Source organism: Chiloscyllium punctatum, chromosome 31 (assembly GCF_047496795.1).
Source record: "Chiloscyllium punctatum isolate Juve2018m chromosome 31, sChiPun1.3, whole genome shotgun sequence".
Taxonomy (NCBI): Eukaryota; Metazoa; Chordata; class Chondrichthyes; order Orectolobiformes; family Hemiscylliidae; genus Chiloscyllium; species Chiloscyllium punctatum.
In genome coordinates this window covers 7,162,403-7,178,009 of record NC_092769.1, presented here as the reverse complement: position 1 = coordinate 7,178,009, position 15,607 = coordinate 7,162,403, and the positions used below count along the sequence as shown (strand labels likewise).

General features: G+C 47.3%; 1 long non-coding RNA gene across 1 annotated transcript in view; it reads left to right on the top strand.

Annotated features, from left to right (window-relative positions):
* Positions 1–745, top strand: part of LOC140456795 (uncharacterized) — a 31,255-nt gene extending 30,510 nt beyond the window's left edge. The window contains exon 4 of the long non-coding RNA XR_011953131.1: positions 509–745. This is a non-coding gene — a long non-coding RNA (uncharacterized lncRNA). The remainder of the gene's footprint in view (positions 1–508) is intronic.
* Positions 746–15,607: the final 14,862 nt, after the last annotated feature.

The window sequence follows — 15,607 nt, the reverse complement described above, 5'->3', positions numbered from 1 at the left end:
ACATCACCTATCAAGTGCAATTTATTTTATTGTCTGATCTATCTAGATGTGTTATAATCTTATCCATTTTAATCTATCAAGATATATTCAACTTGATTTCTTCAAAGAAAATGGCATTTTTTTTCCAAATCAATCCTGTTACTGCATTTTCTTCATCAATGCACCACACCAGTAATTCTGTCCTCCACACCCTGAAGATCACTCAGATCCTTCCTGAGCAGGAATCTGTTGACCTGAATTGGATACAATGATTGACTGTGACCTAATCAGTCACTGAAATTGTTTAATGAAACCCAGGATCTCATATGATTTGATCAAAACTCTTTGATTATGTCCTCTCTCCTATAAAGAATTGTACACATTGTCCCCCCTTCCCTCAGTCTCTACTCTTTGTGTCTGTGCTATCCAAATATATATTTCCTTTCTACATTGCTTTTCTAAAAATGTATCAACTCACTGTGTGTTATAAAAAAAATATTAACTCTCGCTCCATACGTTGTACCCCCAGGAAATCAGAAAAGTACAGCACCGGAATAATGAGCCCACCATGTCTGTGCAGACCATGATGCCATTCCAAACTAATTCCACCTGCCTGGACATGATCCATGTCCCTGCCAACCCCTGCCGGCTTATGTGTCGTCCCAAATGCCTCTGAAGCATTATGATTGTTTCTGCTTTTACCACCTCCCAGGAGAGTACATTCTAGTCATCTACCACCTTTTGCATAAGAAACTTGCCTGACATAACTCCCTTTAAACTTCCTCATGTTGTTGGAAATCCTGAGCAGGTTTTGCAGCTTCTGAGAAAATAAAAATCCGTTAATGTTTCGGGTCCTTCATCAGAACCGTGAACTCTGATTTCTCTTCACAGATGCTTCCAGACTTGTTGAGGATTTCCAGAAACTTCTGTTTTTGTTTCTGATTTACCGCATCTTCTGTTCTTTTGGTTTTTATTTTGTTTAAATTTCCCCCTGTCCCCTGAAATCTATGGCCTCTAGAATTTGTCATTTCTACCTTGGAAAAAGATTAAGATTATAGAACATGGAACATAGAACAATAAAGCGCAGAACAGGCCCTTCGGCCCTCAATGTTGCGCCGACCTGTGGAATTTTCTCAACTCGTCCCCCGACACTATCCCAAAATCATCCATGAGCTTATCTAAGGATTGTTTAAAACTCCCTAAAGTTCCCTTAGGGAACTCCCTAAAGAATTTAAAACTCCCTAAAGAATTCACCAGATCATCCAACTTGGAGATATGTGAGGAGATGAGCACAATGGAAATGTCTGGATTGTGAGAAGAATTGCAAATTCCCAGACCTACTGGAGACTCATTGTCACAGACATTCTGTGTGAAGAGATTTATTTTGTCATCCAGCTTCATGTCACACCAGTGACTTTACACTGAAAAGAGACCTTTCCGCTGACTGTGGTGAAAAAAAAATTAAGATCTCTAAAGGTCTTAAATTCAATGGTCTTTATTTACCATCACTCTATTAACACGGGGAAGAAGTCGTTCAGCTGTTCCATGCGTGGGAAGGTATTCACTTGAGGATCCACCAATGCCTTGCTCTTTCTTCCCTGCTCAGAGACTCAAGCATTTTCCCCACTACAGATGTTACGCTAACTGATCTATACTTCCCCATCTTTTGTCTACATTCCTTTTTTTAAACATCGGTGCCACTGTATTCCAATCTGCAGAGACTGCCCCAGAGTCCAGCACATTTGGAAAATTACTGACAGTGCAGCTGTTCTATCCACAGCTGTCTCTTTTAGCACCCTGGGATGCATTACACCAGGACCAGGAGAATTCTCTATCCTTAGCTCCATGAGCTTGCCCAACACTAGCATTCTGTAATAATGTTTGTTTCCAAGTCCTCACCAACTCCATCTCTTTGTCAATCACTGGCGTGTTATTAGTGCCCTCCACTGTGAAGACCGATACAAAATACCTGTTCAGTGCCTTAGCCGTTCCATCACATCCCATAACTAAATGGCCCTTCTCATCCTCTGAAGGACCAACATTTACCTTCGCCATTCTTTTTCATTTAAAGTTTTCATAGAAACTTCTGCTATCTGTCTTTAAATTCTGTGATGCATTTTTCTGTCCTGTTCTTTCTTACGGTTCTTTATCGCTCGCCTTGTGGCTTTCTTTTGACCTTTAATGCTTTCCCAATCTTCCAGTTTCATGCTGTTTTGATCACTTTGTATGCCTCATCTTTAAGTGTGAGAGATGGGGAGGGAGAGTGGGGAGGGGAGGGGGAGGGAGAGGGGAGGACAGAGGGTGAGACGAGAGGGTGGAGGAGGGGGCGCTGCGGGGATAAGGGGATTGGGGAAAGAGGCAGCGCAGAGGAAAGAAGGGGTGGAGAGAGGGCTGTAGGAGAGAGGGGGTAGGAGAGAGCTGGGAACGGTGGGTGAGAGTAGGAGGAGAGATGGGAGAAGAGAGTAGGAGGAGTTGGGTAGGAGAGGGAAAATGAGGACATGGGGTGATGAGCGAGGGGTGAATGGCATGAGGGGGAGTAGAGGGGTGGAGGGTGTAGGACAGGGAGGTTATAGGAGAGAGGGAGAGGAATGAAGGAGAGGAGAAGAGGTGAGGAGCAAGTGGAAGGTGGAGGAGGGGGAGGAGACAGTGAATGAAGTGGGGGGGCGAGTGATGGGGAGGAGAAGGGAGGAGAGGGTGTAGGAGAGAGGGGGAAGGAGGGGGGAGTAGAGGGGGTAGGAGGCGAAGGCAGAGGGGAAGTTTGTGGTGTGAGGCGAGGGAGAGTTTGGGGTGGAGTAGGAGAGGGGGTGGAGAAGGGGGTGAGAGGTGGAGGAGAGAGGGACTTGGGGGTGGAGGATGTGTGTAGGGTTGGGGAGGAGAGCAGTGAAGATGAGGAGGAGGGGGAGGATGGGGGAGGACGGTGAGAGGTGAGGGGGAGAAGAGAGTGCGGGAGGAGAGGCAGTAGTGGGGGAAGGAGTGGGAAGGTGAGGAGGGAAGGGGAGCAGAGACAGGGAGGAGAGCCATGAAAGGGGGGGGGGGCAGGAGAGATGGTAGAGTAGAGGGGAGGACAAGTGGGGGGAGAGGATACGAGGGGAGAACATAGGGGGTAGGGAAGGGGTTCAGGAGAAGGGATAAAGAAGAAGGGGATGGGAGAGGGGAAGAAGTGAGTGTGGGGAAGAGGGGAGGAGAGGGCGGGAAAGTGGAAAGGAGAGGAGGGGAGGTGAAGAAAGGAGAGGGTGGAAGATGAGAAGGGGTGAGGAGAGGGAATGAGAAGAGAGGGGCTGAGGAGAGTGGGGAGAAGGGAGAGAGGAGAGGTGAGAGGGAGAGGGGAAAGGAGAGGAGGGGGAGAGGTGAGAGGGGAGATGAGAGAGATATGGGGATGAGAGAGGAGAGAGGGAAGAGGGTAGAGGAGAGAGGGGGGAGGGGAGAGGAGAGAGGAGAGTGTGGAGAGGAGAGCATAGAGAGAGGAGAGGAGAGAGGGAAGAGGGGAGAGGGAAGAGGGAAGAGGAGACAGTGGTGATGAGTGAGAGGAGTGAGTAGTGACGAGTGAGAGGAGGGGTAGAGGGGAGAGGAGAGAGTGGAGAGGTGAGCGGGAGAGGGGAGAAAAGAGCTGAGGGGAAAGGTGAGGGGGAGAGAAGAGAGGGGAGAGGAGAGAGGAGGGAGCAGAGAGCAGAGGGGGAGAGCTGGCAGTGGTGAGGAGTGAGAGGAGAGGGGAGAGGAGAGAGGGAAGAGGCTAGAGGGGATAGGAGAGAGTAGAGAGGGAGGAGGAGAGGGGATAGGTGATGAGGAGAGAGGGGAAAAGAGAGAGCGGAGAGGAGACAGAAGAGCTGGGAGGGGAGAAGGGAGAAGAGAGAGTGGTGAGGAGTGAGAGGAGAGGAGAGAGGAGAGAGGGAGGAGGAAGGGGAGGGGGAAGACGAGAGAGGGGAGGGGGAGAAGAGAGGAGTGGAGAGAGCAGAGGGGGAGAGGGGAGAGGTGAGGGAAGGAGAGAGAGGGATAGGAGAGAGAGGAAGTGAGAGAGGTGAAGAGACAGAAAGAGGGGGAAGAGAGTGAGGGGAGGAGAGTGTAGGGGAGGAGAGGGGAGTAGAGAGGGGGATGAGAGAGATGGGGTGGAGAGTGAGTGGGCGAGAGGGAAGGAGAAAGAGCGGAGGAGAGAGAGTGGGTGGAGTGAGGGGGAGGAAGGAGAGAGTGAGGAAAGAGAGGAGAGGTTAGGGGAGGATGGGGCAGGGGAGAAGGGAGAGGGGAGGGGAGGGTGTGTGAGGAGAGAGGGCGAGGAGAGAGAGGGGAGGAAAGAGAGTGGGGACGGAGAGAGGGAGGAGAGAGAGGGGAAGTTAGGGGAGGACGGATAGGGGGAGGAGAGGAGGGGAGGGAGTGGGAGGAGAAAGGGGAGGATGGAGTGGGGAAGAAGAGAGGGGGTGGAAGAGAGGGGCGGAAGACTGAGAGTGGGAAGTTGAGGTAGAGAGCAGCAGGGGGAAAGGAGAGTGTCAGAGATGGGGAGAAGGAGAGTAGGTGAGGTGTGGAGGCGAGTAGGAGGAGAGCAGGGGTGGATGTTAGCGGGGAGAGAAGAGGTGAGGGGGAGGAGGTGGTGATGTGGAGAGAGGGAGTAGACAGCAGGAGGGGGTGGTAGCAGAAGGAGGTGGCGAGGAGAGTTCGAGGGGACAGAGTGGTTGGAGGTGGGAGAGGAGGAGATTGGGTGAAAGGCAGAATGGCAGATGGGTAGGACGGTGAAAGTGGGGGAGGAAAGTGAGGAGAGAATCAGGAAGAAGGGTGAGGGCCGGCTGGCAGAGGAGAGAGGAGTAAGAGAGGGGTGGGAAGATTGGTAGGAGAGTAACCCACCCAGACCTTTCTCCACCTGAACACTTCATCTAACCCTATGGGCAACTCCCCCATGACCAGTCCACTCTGACCTGCACATCATTGGACCGGGTGAGGAAACCCACGCAAACACTGGGGAGAATGTGCACCCTCCACACAGACAATCGCCTGGGGCAGGATTTTTACAGGGTCCCTGGCACTGTGAGGTATCAGTGGTAACCACTGAGCCACAGTGAGACCCTAATGAGAGAGAATGGGGGAAGAGAGAGGAGAGAGGGGAGAGAGAAGAGTGAGGGGAGAGAGAAGAGAGAGCGGAGAGAGAAGATGAATGGGACAGAGAAGAGTGAGGGGGAGGAGAGAGAGGGAGAAGAGGGGAGGGGAGAAGAAAGGTGAAGAAGATGTGAAGGGAGAGCAAGAGAATGAGAGTGTGAAAGAGAAAATGAGAGAGGGAGAGAAAGAGGAGTGAGAAGAGAGAGAGCGAGAGGGTGAGAGAGAGATAGATAGAAAAGTCAGAAAAGGAACAAGTGACCCACAGCCCACACAGACAGACAGAGACAGTAACAGGTCAATATTCCCCCTGTCAGCCCACATGGTGTGAATACAATGGCTGACTTAGCTAGGTTCAAATACTCCCAAGGTCTGTCACTCAACCCCATCTCCTCCCCAACTCAGTTCATCCTTTCAGCTCCCAGCCTCCTCTACCTGGAACACACCTCCCCCCAGGAATGTGACACACCAACAATCACCTAAGACTTTTTTACAGACCGTCAGCGAGGATACGATGGAGAAATTATATGCAGTGATTGGTAATGAATGAGGATGGAACACTCAAATGCCAATTGTTTACAGTTTCTGATGAATTGATTGATCATGTCAGATTTTGATGAGATGTTTGTTTGGCGTTTCCTGTCTGTGAATCGTCTCCAAATTGGTAGGAGAGGCACGGTGGCACAGGGGGTTAGCACTGCTGCCTTACAGTGCCCGAGACCCGGGTTCAATTCTTCCCTCAGGTGACTCTCTGTGTGGAGTTTGCACATTTTCCCCGTGGCTGCATGGGTTTCCTCCAGGTGTTCCGGTTTCCTCCCACAATCCAAAAATGTGCAGGTTAGGTGAATTGGCAATGCTAAATTGCCCGTAGTGTTCGGTGAAGGGGTAAACGTAGGTGTATGGGTTTGGGTGGTATGCGGGTCGGTTGGGCTGAAGGGCCTGCTTCCAAACTGTAAGTAATCTAATCTAATTTAAATATTCAAAGAAGTTTAATAAACGGAGTGTCAGTCCAGGTGAGAAATCAGACAGACAAATAATGCCCTTTGCTTTATACTTTTGTGGGTATTCCCTTCTTTGCAATCCATCACTATTCGGGCAGAGAGAAAAGATTAATCAAAATAAAGTAAGAATTTATCTCTAGAAATGAACATTATATTTCTCTCCCAAAGCTTGCCAGTCCTATTGGGTTCCTCCTGCACCCTCTCCTTTATTTCAGAAACTCACATTATCCCTCCTCCTGGCCGAGGGTTATCAGTACACTCACAACAGAGATGATCACACATTGTGCAAGATGGGAGGGTCCTGAGAGGTGATAGACTCATTCATTTCCCAGAAGGTTTCAGGAGTGATTTATGATGAGATGGAGCAATTGCAGTTGAAGCGAGATGCGACAGAGCTTATTGGCTTATAATTGATGTAGATAAGGAAGATGAAAACAAGATGTTCACATTAGCTGTCGAAATGGACGATGAGATACAAAAATTAAGATTCTGGATATGTTGACAGGGATGATTTGATGAAGTGGCCATATGGAAGGGATTCAATACCCACTGTATCTTAATGGTATACATTTAGACTGAACAGCCTGAAGTTCTGTATTTAATTTCCAGATTCTGTCAAGCCGTGGGCTTGAATTATCCCAGTACCAGAGCCATAGTGATGTAGCTCAGGCAGTCACATTGAAGGGCCTGGGCATCTTCCAATTTGTCATGGTTCCTTCTCCTGTTTTGAAGACCCCTCTAGCTCTCTGACACATTTGGTTATGAAAGCAGGAAAATTGGTGACAACCTCTATAAACAGTGAGAGCTCCAGTTGTTCCACCGCCCTTCAGATCCCTGCTAATCTTCCTGCTGTAGGGAAATTGGCACGTCTGGCTGGTGACAGGCTGTATGGCTCCAATGGTCAGCAGCGGGCTGCAAGATAAAGGTTGCGAGTTTGAGATCATCCAGGTATGGAGATTTGTTTGTTCCAGATCAGTCTATGGGAATACTACCCTACCTCCATTTAAACCGGAAAATCCATGGCAAGATTCAATTGCAGCCCAAACCATTGATGATTCTGTGTTCCCTGGCTCCACATGGAGTAAGACAGGTACAAACACTGCTCTATCCAGACCCTGCTGTCAACAGAAAGTGGCCACTGCAGCTCCCTGCACAGCCCTTGGACACAGCTTACAGAAACTCCCCCCGATTGAAAGGGGATTCCCGTGTGAAAATTTTGACATTTAATGATGTAACAGCTCCAACCAAACCCCTGTCCCCAAAATTCAAAGTTGCTGAATTTAGTGATGAGAACAGTGTTATGAAGGTGAAGGACTGCCCTCCACCTTGAAATGAGAGTGAATGCTGTTCAGAACTGAGACCTGACAAATACCAGCTAGCAGTCTCAGCGTGTACTGAAAAATTGGAAAGATGTAACATTTGGCTGTGAAACAAACCTGAGTTGGTTGCTAATTAGAAAACAATTCCTATTTTGCCAATCAATTTAAATTATTCCTCAGAATATTAAAATCCAATCGCGCTTCAATTTAGTGTTTCGAAACACTGCAGAACCGAGAGCGTCCATAATGTTACCCCCACTGACCATTCCCCATGAAACATGCCCAGGTCCTCAGCTGAGGGTTTTTGCTGGGAACCTTTGTTCATTGGCTTTGAACTGGGTCGCCTGCCTAAGAAAATCAGATGCGGTACTGCTTTTAGTGGAAGGATCAGAGCACGGTAACTCCACTCTGAAACAGAATGGCCATCAATGCTGTACACATCTGTGCATATTCAGAACCAGGTTGGAGAAACGCATAACAATGTTTCACACAGTAATGAAACGGGATTGCATTTCTTTTCACCACTCGAACAGATATGAGTGAGCAAATTCAAAGCCAGGTTTGCTGATGTGAACAGCACGTTAGAAAGCTCTGCGCGTGTCAGTCTGAAAGGCTGCCTTCGGGAATAAGGCTATTCTTGCTGGATTTTGACACAGGGTGATTTTGTGTCAGAGTCGTCCAGCGCTAAAATTTACAGCCGTTCAACGCTTCACCTTTCTGTTTCCAGGAGCTGGTTGCTCTCCAGCCTAACTGGCATCATTGAAAAATTAAGAAAATCACGTGAAATTGCTCACAAAGTATATTTGTCAGGGGCGCACAGTTTGGAATGTAGGGCGAGTCTGAAAATGCTGGGACAGCTTTCCTTTCATTGTCGGCATGAACTGAAGGAAGGTTTGTCAACGGAATACTTAAGGTTTTGTATTCCGCAATGTGGGGCGAGTTGAAAACTGGAGAGCATAGGTTGAAGATGAGACAGGTAAAATATAAAAGGGACTTTTATATCTTTCCGACACAGAAAGCTGTGAGTGTATGGAATCAACTACCAGAGGAAGTGGATGAGGCGAGTACACTCAGAAGATTTCAAAGGCAACTGGATGAGTTTCTGGATAGGAAGGGTTTAGTTGGATAGGGGCCAAATGCTGGGAAATGGATTTTGTTTAAAATGCATTTTTAGAGATTTCGAAGCATGAATGCTGTTCTGGGGACAGTCCGAGGGCAATCAGTGAGAAACGGCTCCCAGCTCCTACAGCGGAGCAATTCCAAATTATGCTCCCAACATATATTGGAAACTTATTGTACCGTCACCTCCCAACAAACTCTGAAATGAGGGAAAACAAAGAACCGAATATGAATGGACCATGAAAAGTGAATATTCCCAAACACAGTCTGGATTAGATTAGTTTGCCCATCCGATCAACAATGTGGCAGTGCCTGCTGCCCAGGTCTCCAGAACAGAAGTGAAGGAAATGAGAGAAATTTAAGACCATATGACATCACAACTAACCGGAATTATTTTCCCATCCGCCAGAACACCAAATAATGAGAAGTAAAGTCACTGCAGGATTAAGTTTCACAGCAGCGATGAAATACCAATCTCCGTTCAGTTTCAGCAAAAACAGTGAACAACACAACTTGGCCGAAACATGATGCAGCAGTGGAACCGCTTGAGGCCTGGGCTTTCCATATGGGAGGCGAATGTGATCACTACAGCATGGACACTGGCCCACTGGAGAGGGTGCACACTCCCAAATCAGAGATACATTTCCAATAAGCGAAGTAAGATGGTCGTGTTGGAATTTAAATACTGAACATTAACACGCTGCAGTAAAACCGGAAACACACACAAATGGTGGGATTCAAACACACGCCTCATTAGAGATTGGAGCTACAATGCAGCACCTCCTACCAGAAGGCCAGCCACTGCAGTCGCACATTTTCTTACACTTTCAATGGTGCTCCTGCAAAACAACAGAACCAAAGTCACAGGGAAAGACTTCCCCCATCCCTGTCCTGCTCGCACTGCTGCTGGGATCTGCCCAGCTGCAATATCAATCTTGCAGCAGATAATGATAACCCTTCAATCCACACAAAAACCAAAGGGAAGCTGTTCCTACCTTCTGAGAATTGTGTGAGCCACAAATGCAATGTCTGTACAAGAGAATGGAAATTCGATTCTGATTCAACAACGAAACCAAGAGCTGCATGATATTACTAGAATTTCGATTGTTGCCTTGGTAAATGATTTCACCCATTGCTCGAAACAGGACGACTTTCACCTTCACACGGAACATGAAACACGCTGAAAGACAGGGAAAATGCACAAAGCTGAGCAGGCCGTGTTCCACATCATACCGTGCAACATACTGACGGTTACGACGTCTGTTTTGCAGATTTAACGTCCCAAAGAATGTTCTCGCCCTGATAAGTGAGGGGAGCATTGCAATCGGAGAAAGACAGATCAGATTGTGAGGAAGCGCAAACATCAGTGCCAGTACAAGTTGTCGCTTTCCTTGTCTTTTTCTTTAACAATGCAACTTGTTGCACAGATGTTTACACCTGGACATGAGCCACACGGCTGCCAACTCAGGTGGCAACCAGAGTGGGGATCGATGGAAAGTGACTCAGAAAGTTTACTAAATTCTCTGGTGCTTATTAGAGGTGCAGTTTCTGTTCACGTTAATCTAAAAGGCAGTTTCTGAACATAGTAACAGAAGCCAAAGTTGATTCCCCCATGCACACATCAGAAGGTGTCAGAGAGATTGTTAACTGTACCTGAGTGCTCTTTGTTCTCGATGTGAAGAGCTCTCACACCTGAGTCACCTTCCACTCTCTTGTTGCCAAGTGAATCACAAAGAAGGAGCTGCACCAGAGCTGCAATTGCCACACTTTTGCACTCGCCCTCCCCGTTTACGTTTTCCTGCTCGTCAGTGATTTAAAGAAAATTAATTGCATGCGATGTCATTCTGTAGCCTCTCTGTCGATTCCTCCGTTTCAGTTCCAACATAGCTTAGATCTCGGGGCGCACCTTAATAAGAGCGACACTATGACAGCACAGGTCCGAAGGTTCCTCTGAGAGTGTAAGTTTTTTCATTGCTGTTGCTGATTGAATAAGCCATTGACGTGCGAACTGCTCCAAAACATGATTCAGGACCTCCGGTGCCATCTCTCGCGCGTTGAATAACAACAAACAACTTCCAAATGAGGCATTTCAGAGAAGACTTGGGGGTACGTTTGACAGACAGACAAGTTCAGGAATTCGTGGTGCGCTGTGACACCAGCGCATCAGCTTCTTCCCTGCCTTTGAACTGAGCCGCCTGCGCAAGGAATGCAAATGCGGTACTACTTTTTGTGGAAGGATCAGAACGCGGCAACTACACTCTCAAAGAGAATGGCATTTGATCAGAACCAGGTTGGAGAAAATCTTTATACTGCTTTGCAAGGTAATTAAATGGAGTTGCCTTACATTTCACGACGAGAGCAGATTCGTTCAAGCAAATTCGAAAGCAGGTTTACAGATGGGAAAGCAAGCAAGGAAGCTCCGTTCTTGCGCATGGGAACGGCTGCAGTTGAAGAACAAAGCAGTTTCTGCCCAGTTTTGAACAGGGGACCTTTCGCGTGTTAGGCGAACGTGATGACCACTACACCACAGAAACCAGCCGAGAAGATCCTACTGCAGCTCAGTGGCATCCAGCACTGAAAGTTGAATAATTCTACGTTTCAGCTTTCTGTTTCCAATAGCTTGTTATTGTCCAGCGTAACATGATCTTATGGAAGGGTTGTAAACTGAGTATTTATGTGTTTTACCCAAGTTGGGGTGAGTTGAAAAATCGAAAGCATAGTTTTAAGGTGAGTGGGCTGAAATTGACAAAGGACCTGAGGCACATTTCCCACACAGAAGGTTGTGCGTGTTTGGAATGAGCTCCCAGAGGAAGTGGAGGAGGCGATTACACTGAGAAAATTGCAAAGGTAATCGGATGAGTTTCTGGATAAGATTGGTTTAGCGGGATTGGGGCCAAATGCTGGGGAACGGGACTTGTTTAATTTTGGCTATACGGTGAGCATGGACGAGATACACCGAAGTATCTGTTTCCACGCAGTGTACCCCAATACCGTCGTGTTGCTTACACCGGCTTTAAAGGATTCCTTTTTAGCAGAGCTTGCTGTTCCAGTCTGTGGCACAATCGTTTAGTCTATTCGACTGCTCACGGGAAAGGTAGTATTGTGAAACACTGCAGAAACGATCGACTTCCTTACGTATGCTCCGACTGACCATACTCCGTGAAATTTTCCCAGACCCTCAGTTGAGGATTTTTGCTGCTGGAAATTACCTCAGAAACCCTGTTAACCCGTAATGTACTGAGCGAATCGCAAAACAGTAAGCATTTAACACGTAACGCAAACAAAACTGGCATGCCGAATGCATTTTCAGACACAGAGATGCATGAAAGCTAAATGTGAGACAGTCCGAGGGCATGAGTCATAAAGTAATCTCACAACTAACAACAGGGCAATTCCAAACTACTCTTTCAAACATACTGCAGCCTTAGTGCACCAACACTTCCCAGACAATGCTGAAAAGAGAGAAGGAAAAAACATAATAATAACGGGCCATAAAAAGTAAATTTCACCAATCACAGTCTCGATTAGATTGCCTTTCCCTTCTGATGTCTCCAGGATGGAAATAAAGGAAATGGGAGAAATTCAATAACATGTGACATCGAAATTCATTGGATCGATTTTCCCATTGGCCAGAAAACCAAATAACGACGAGTCGAGTCACCACATTACGAGTTAACAGGGTTTCTGAGGTAACTTCCAGCAGCAAAAATCCTCAACTGAGGGTCTGGGAAAATTTCACGGAGTATGGTCAGTCGGATCAAAAGTAAGTAAGCCGTTCGTTTCTGCAGTGTTTCATCACAACAGCGATGAAATAACAGTCTCCATTCGGTTCCAGGAAACGCACAAATTGCCTGGAACAGCAGAGCTGTTTGCGATTTTCCGCGTGGCACTATCCCACACCACAGTTAATTCCCCGGGAAGCAAACCCATTTTACTTTTGTTTTCAAAAATCAATACAGTCGGGACCGAAACAGCATTTTAACAAGCGGCGGCATTGGAGTTAAACAGCAGAAATGGCAGTGGCGGGATTCGAAGCCGCGCCCCTTTCAGGACTGGAACCTGGATCCAGCGCCTTAGACCGCTCGGCCACACTAACAGCCGACCGCACAGCCCCTTTTCTTGCATTTCCAATTGTGCCCCTGCATAACAACAGACGCAAAGTCACATGAAAAGGGTTCCATGATCCCTCTCCGACTCGCACAGCTGCTGGGATGTGCCCGGCTACAAAGTCAATGTCGCATCAGATAATGATAGCCCATCAATCCAGACAAAAGCTGAGTCTATCTTCTCGGACTCTTTTCAGCTACAAATGTATCTGTGAGTGCGTGACAATATATGTTCGCTTATGATTTGGTCAAATAACCATGAGCTGCTTGACATTACTGCAATTTCGATTCTTGCTTTGCTAAATGATTTCACCCATTGCTCGAAACAGGACGACTTTCACGTTTACACGGAACACGAAACACACCGGACTACAGGGAAAATGCACAAAGCTGAGCAGGCCGTGTTCCACATCATACCGTGCAGCATTTATTCAGTCACTGTGTCTGTTTTGCAGAATAAGTGTCCCAAAGAAAGTTCTCTACCCTAAAACCGGAGGTCGCATTACATTCCGAGAGCGACAGATCACATTGTGAGGATGCTCTGCCCTCGGAGCCTGTTCGAGATGACACTTTCCGTGCCTTTTACCTTAACCGTGCAATTTGCTGCAGAGATGTTCACTCCTGGACATGAGCCACATGGATACCAAGTGAGTCGGAAACCTGTGCGGGAATCGACGAGAAGCGACTCAATACATTTTGCTAACTTCCATGGTGCTTATTAGAAATGGAGTTTCTGTTCACCTCAATCTAAAAGGCAGTTTCTGAACATAGTAACAGAACTCAAAAGGTAATTACCTCACCCCACCCCCAGTCCGGAAGAGGTGCTAACTGCCCTTGATTGCTTTTTGTTCTCGATGTGAAGAGCTCTCACGCCTGAGTCACCTTCACGTCTCTGTTTGCTGAGTGAATCACAAAGAAGGAGTTTCACCAGAGCTTCAATTGCCTCACTTCTCCACTCGCCCTCCCCGTGAACATTTTCCTGCTCGTCAGTGATTTAAAGAAAATTAAATGGATGCGATGTCATTCTGTAGACTCTCTGTCGATTCCTCCGTTTCAGTTCCAACATGGCTTAGATCTCGGGGCGCACCTTAATACTAGCGACGCTATGACAGCACAGGTCCGGAGGTTCCTCTCAGAGTGTATGTTTGTTTCATTGCTGTTGCTGATTGAATGAGCCACTAACGTGCGAACTGCTCCAAAACATGATTCAGGACCTCCGGTGCCAACTCTCGCGCGTTGAATAACGACAGACAGCTTCCAAATGAGGCCTTTCAGAGACGACTTTGCGGTACGTTTGACAGACAGACAAGTTCAGGAATACGTGGTGCGCTGTGACACCAGCGCATCAGCTTCTTCCCTGCCTTTGAACCGGGCCGCCTGCGCAAGGAATGCAAATGCGGTACTGCTTTTCGCGGAAGGATCAGAACGCGGTAACTACACTCTCAAAAAGAAAACACGTGAAATTGATGACAAAATATAGACAAGGATGTCGTCAATGTTTGGACCGTAGGGCGAGGTGGAATAAACTGGGACAACTTTCCCCGAAGCGTAACGGCTGCGACAGGACTTTGGTTCACAACAGAAATGTAATAACAGTCTCCATTCGCTTCTTGTAAATACTCAACCTGCCTGGAACATAAAGCAGCTGAAGAGCTGTTTGCGATTGTCCGTGCGGGAGGCGAACACTACCATGACAGCACAGACACTTTGAGAAAATCTGCACTCTCCCATACCACAGTTAACTCTCTAGGAGTCATAACCAACTTATTAAAACCTCAACTTGCCTACAACCTAAAGCAGCTTGAGCCCACGATTTACCGTGTGGGAGGCAAACACGACCATGACAAGATGGATACTGGCGCCTGTCTCCACAAAGCAAACTCCCGGTTCTGCTTTTTATTTGAACACGCCACAGCCACAGAAACTGCAGTGGGGGGAGTCGACACTCAGCTTCTTTCGTAACTGAGTTCTGAAGCTGGATCCTCCGGCTCCTTGGTTACCCTTCATAGGGCTGATTCGGTTCGAATAGTGAAATTTCCTGTGTCTGATCCGCAGGAGACCCTGCAGGATTTTCAGACAGCGCCATCCTTTCTGTGACATGTACGTGCTGGATCACATTCTGTTGTGTCATGTGTTCCGGCTTTGCCAATATCACCGTTGTTTAACTCCCACCATCCTGTTGGTCGAACTGTGATTCCAGTCAGAATCACAAATGTGTAACAAAACACCTTAGCTGCGCTGGCTCTCTACAGAGATAAATGTGATTCTCTTTTCGTATCATTCTCTTGCCTTCTCCCTGTAACTCTACACATTTTTACTTTCAACACGAACATTGAATTAGTTTTTCAACAACTCGATTGAAACTGCGTCTTTGTCAATGTCAGACTCTAACCATTCCCTTTGTGAAATCATTTCTCCTCATGTACATTTTTCTTCTTTTCCTAATGTCTTTAAAACTCTGCCGAATCGTTCTCGATCCTTTCAGGCGGAGAGAGCATTCCCCCTTCCTTATTCCCTCTGTCTAACCCACTCATGTATTGGAAAGGTTTAACCAGGCCAGGTTTTGGCCTTCTGCTCTCCAAGGAGACCTGTCCCACCTTTCCAAATGACCTTTATTGTTGACATTCCTCGTACACAGCACCATTCTCATCAACCTGTTCAGCGCTGTTTTCAATCATTTCACGTCCCCACTTCCTAAAGTTTCACCCCCAGAACTGTGTGAATATCTAGATGGTGGATTTACTCAGAGTGGGGTTCTGTGGGTGAACATCCTCTAACACTTGTTTCAGTTTCACCACATGTGGTATTGTACCATGCCCACTACAATGACACTTCTGACCCCAGAACTCAAAGGTATTTCAAAGGGTGCAACTTAATGATTTACATCCTTTTATCAAACAGTTGATCAGTCGACCGGGAAAAAGGGAAACCAAACAACCAAGGCTCGATGGCGATTTGAAGTCGGACATTCTCCCATGCCAGTATTAACACAAGCTGCTCAGCGAAG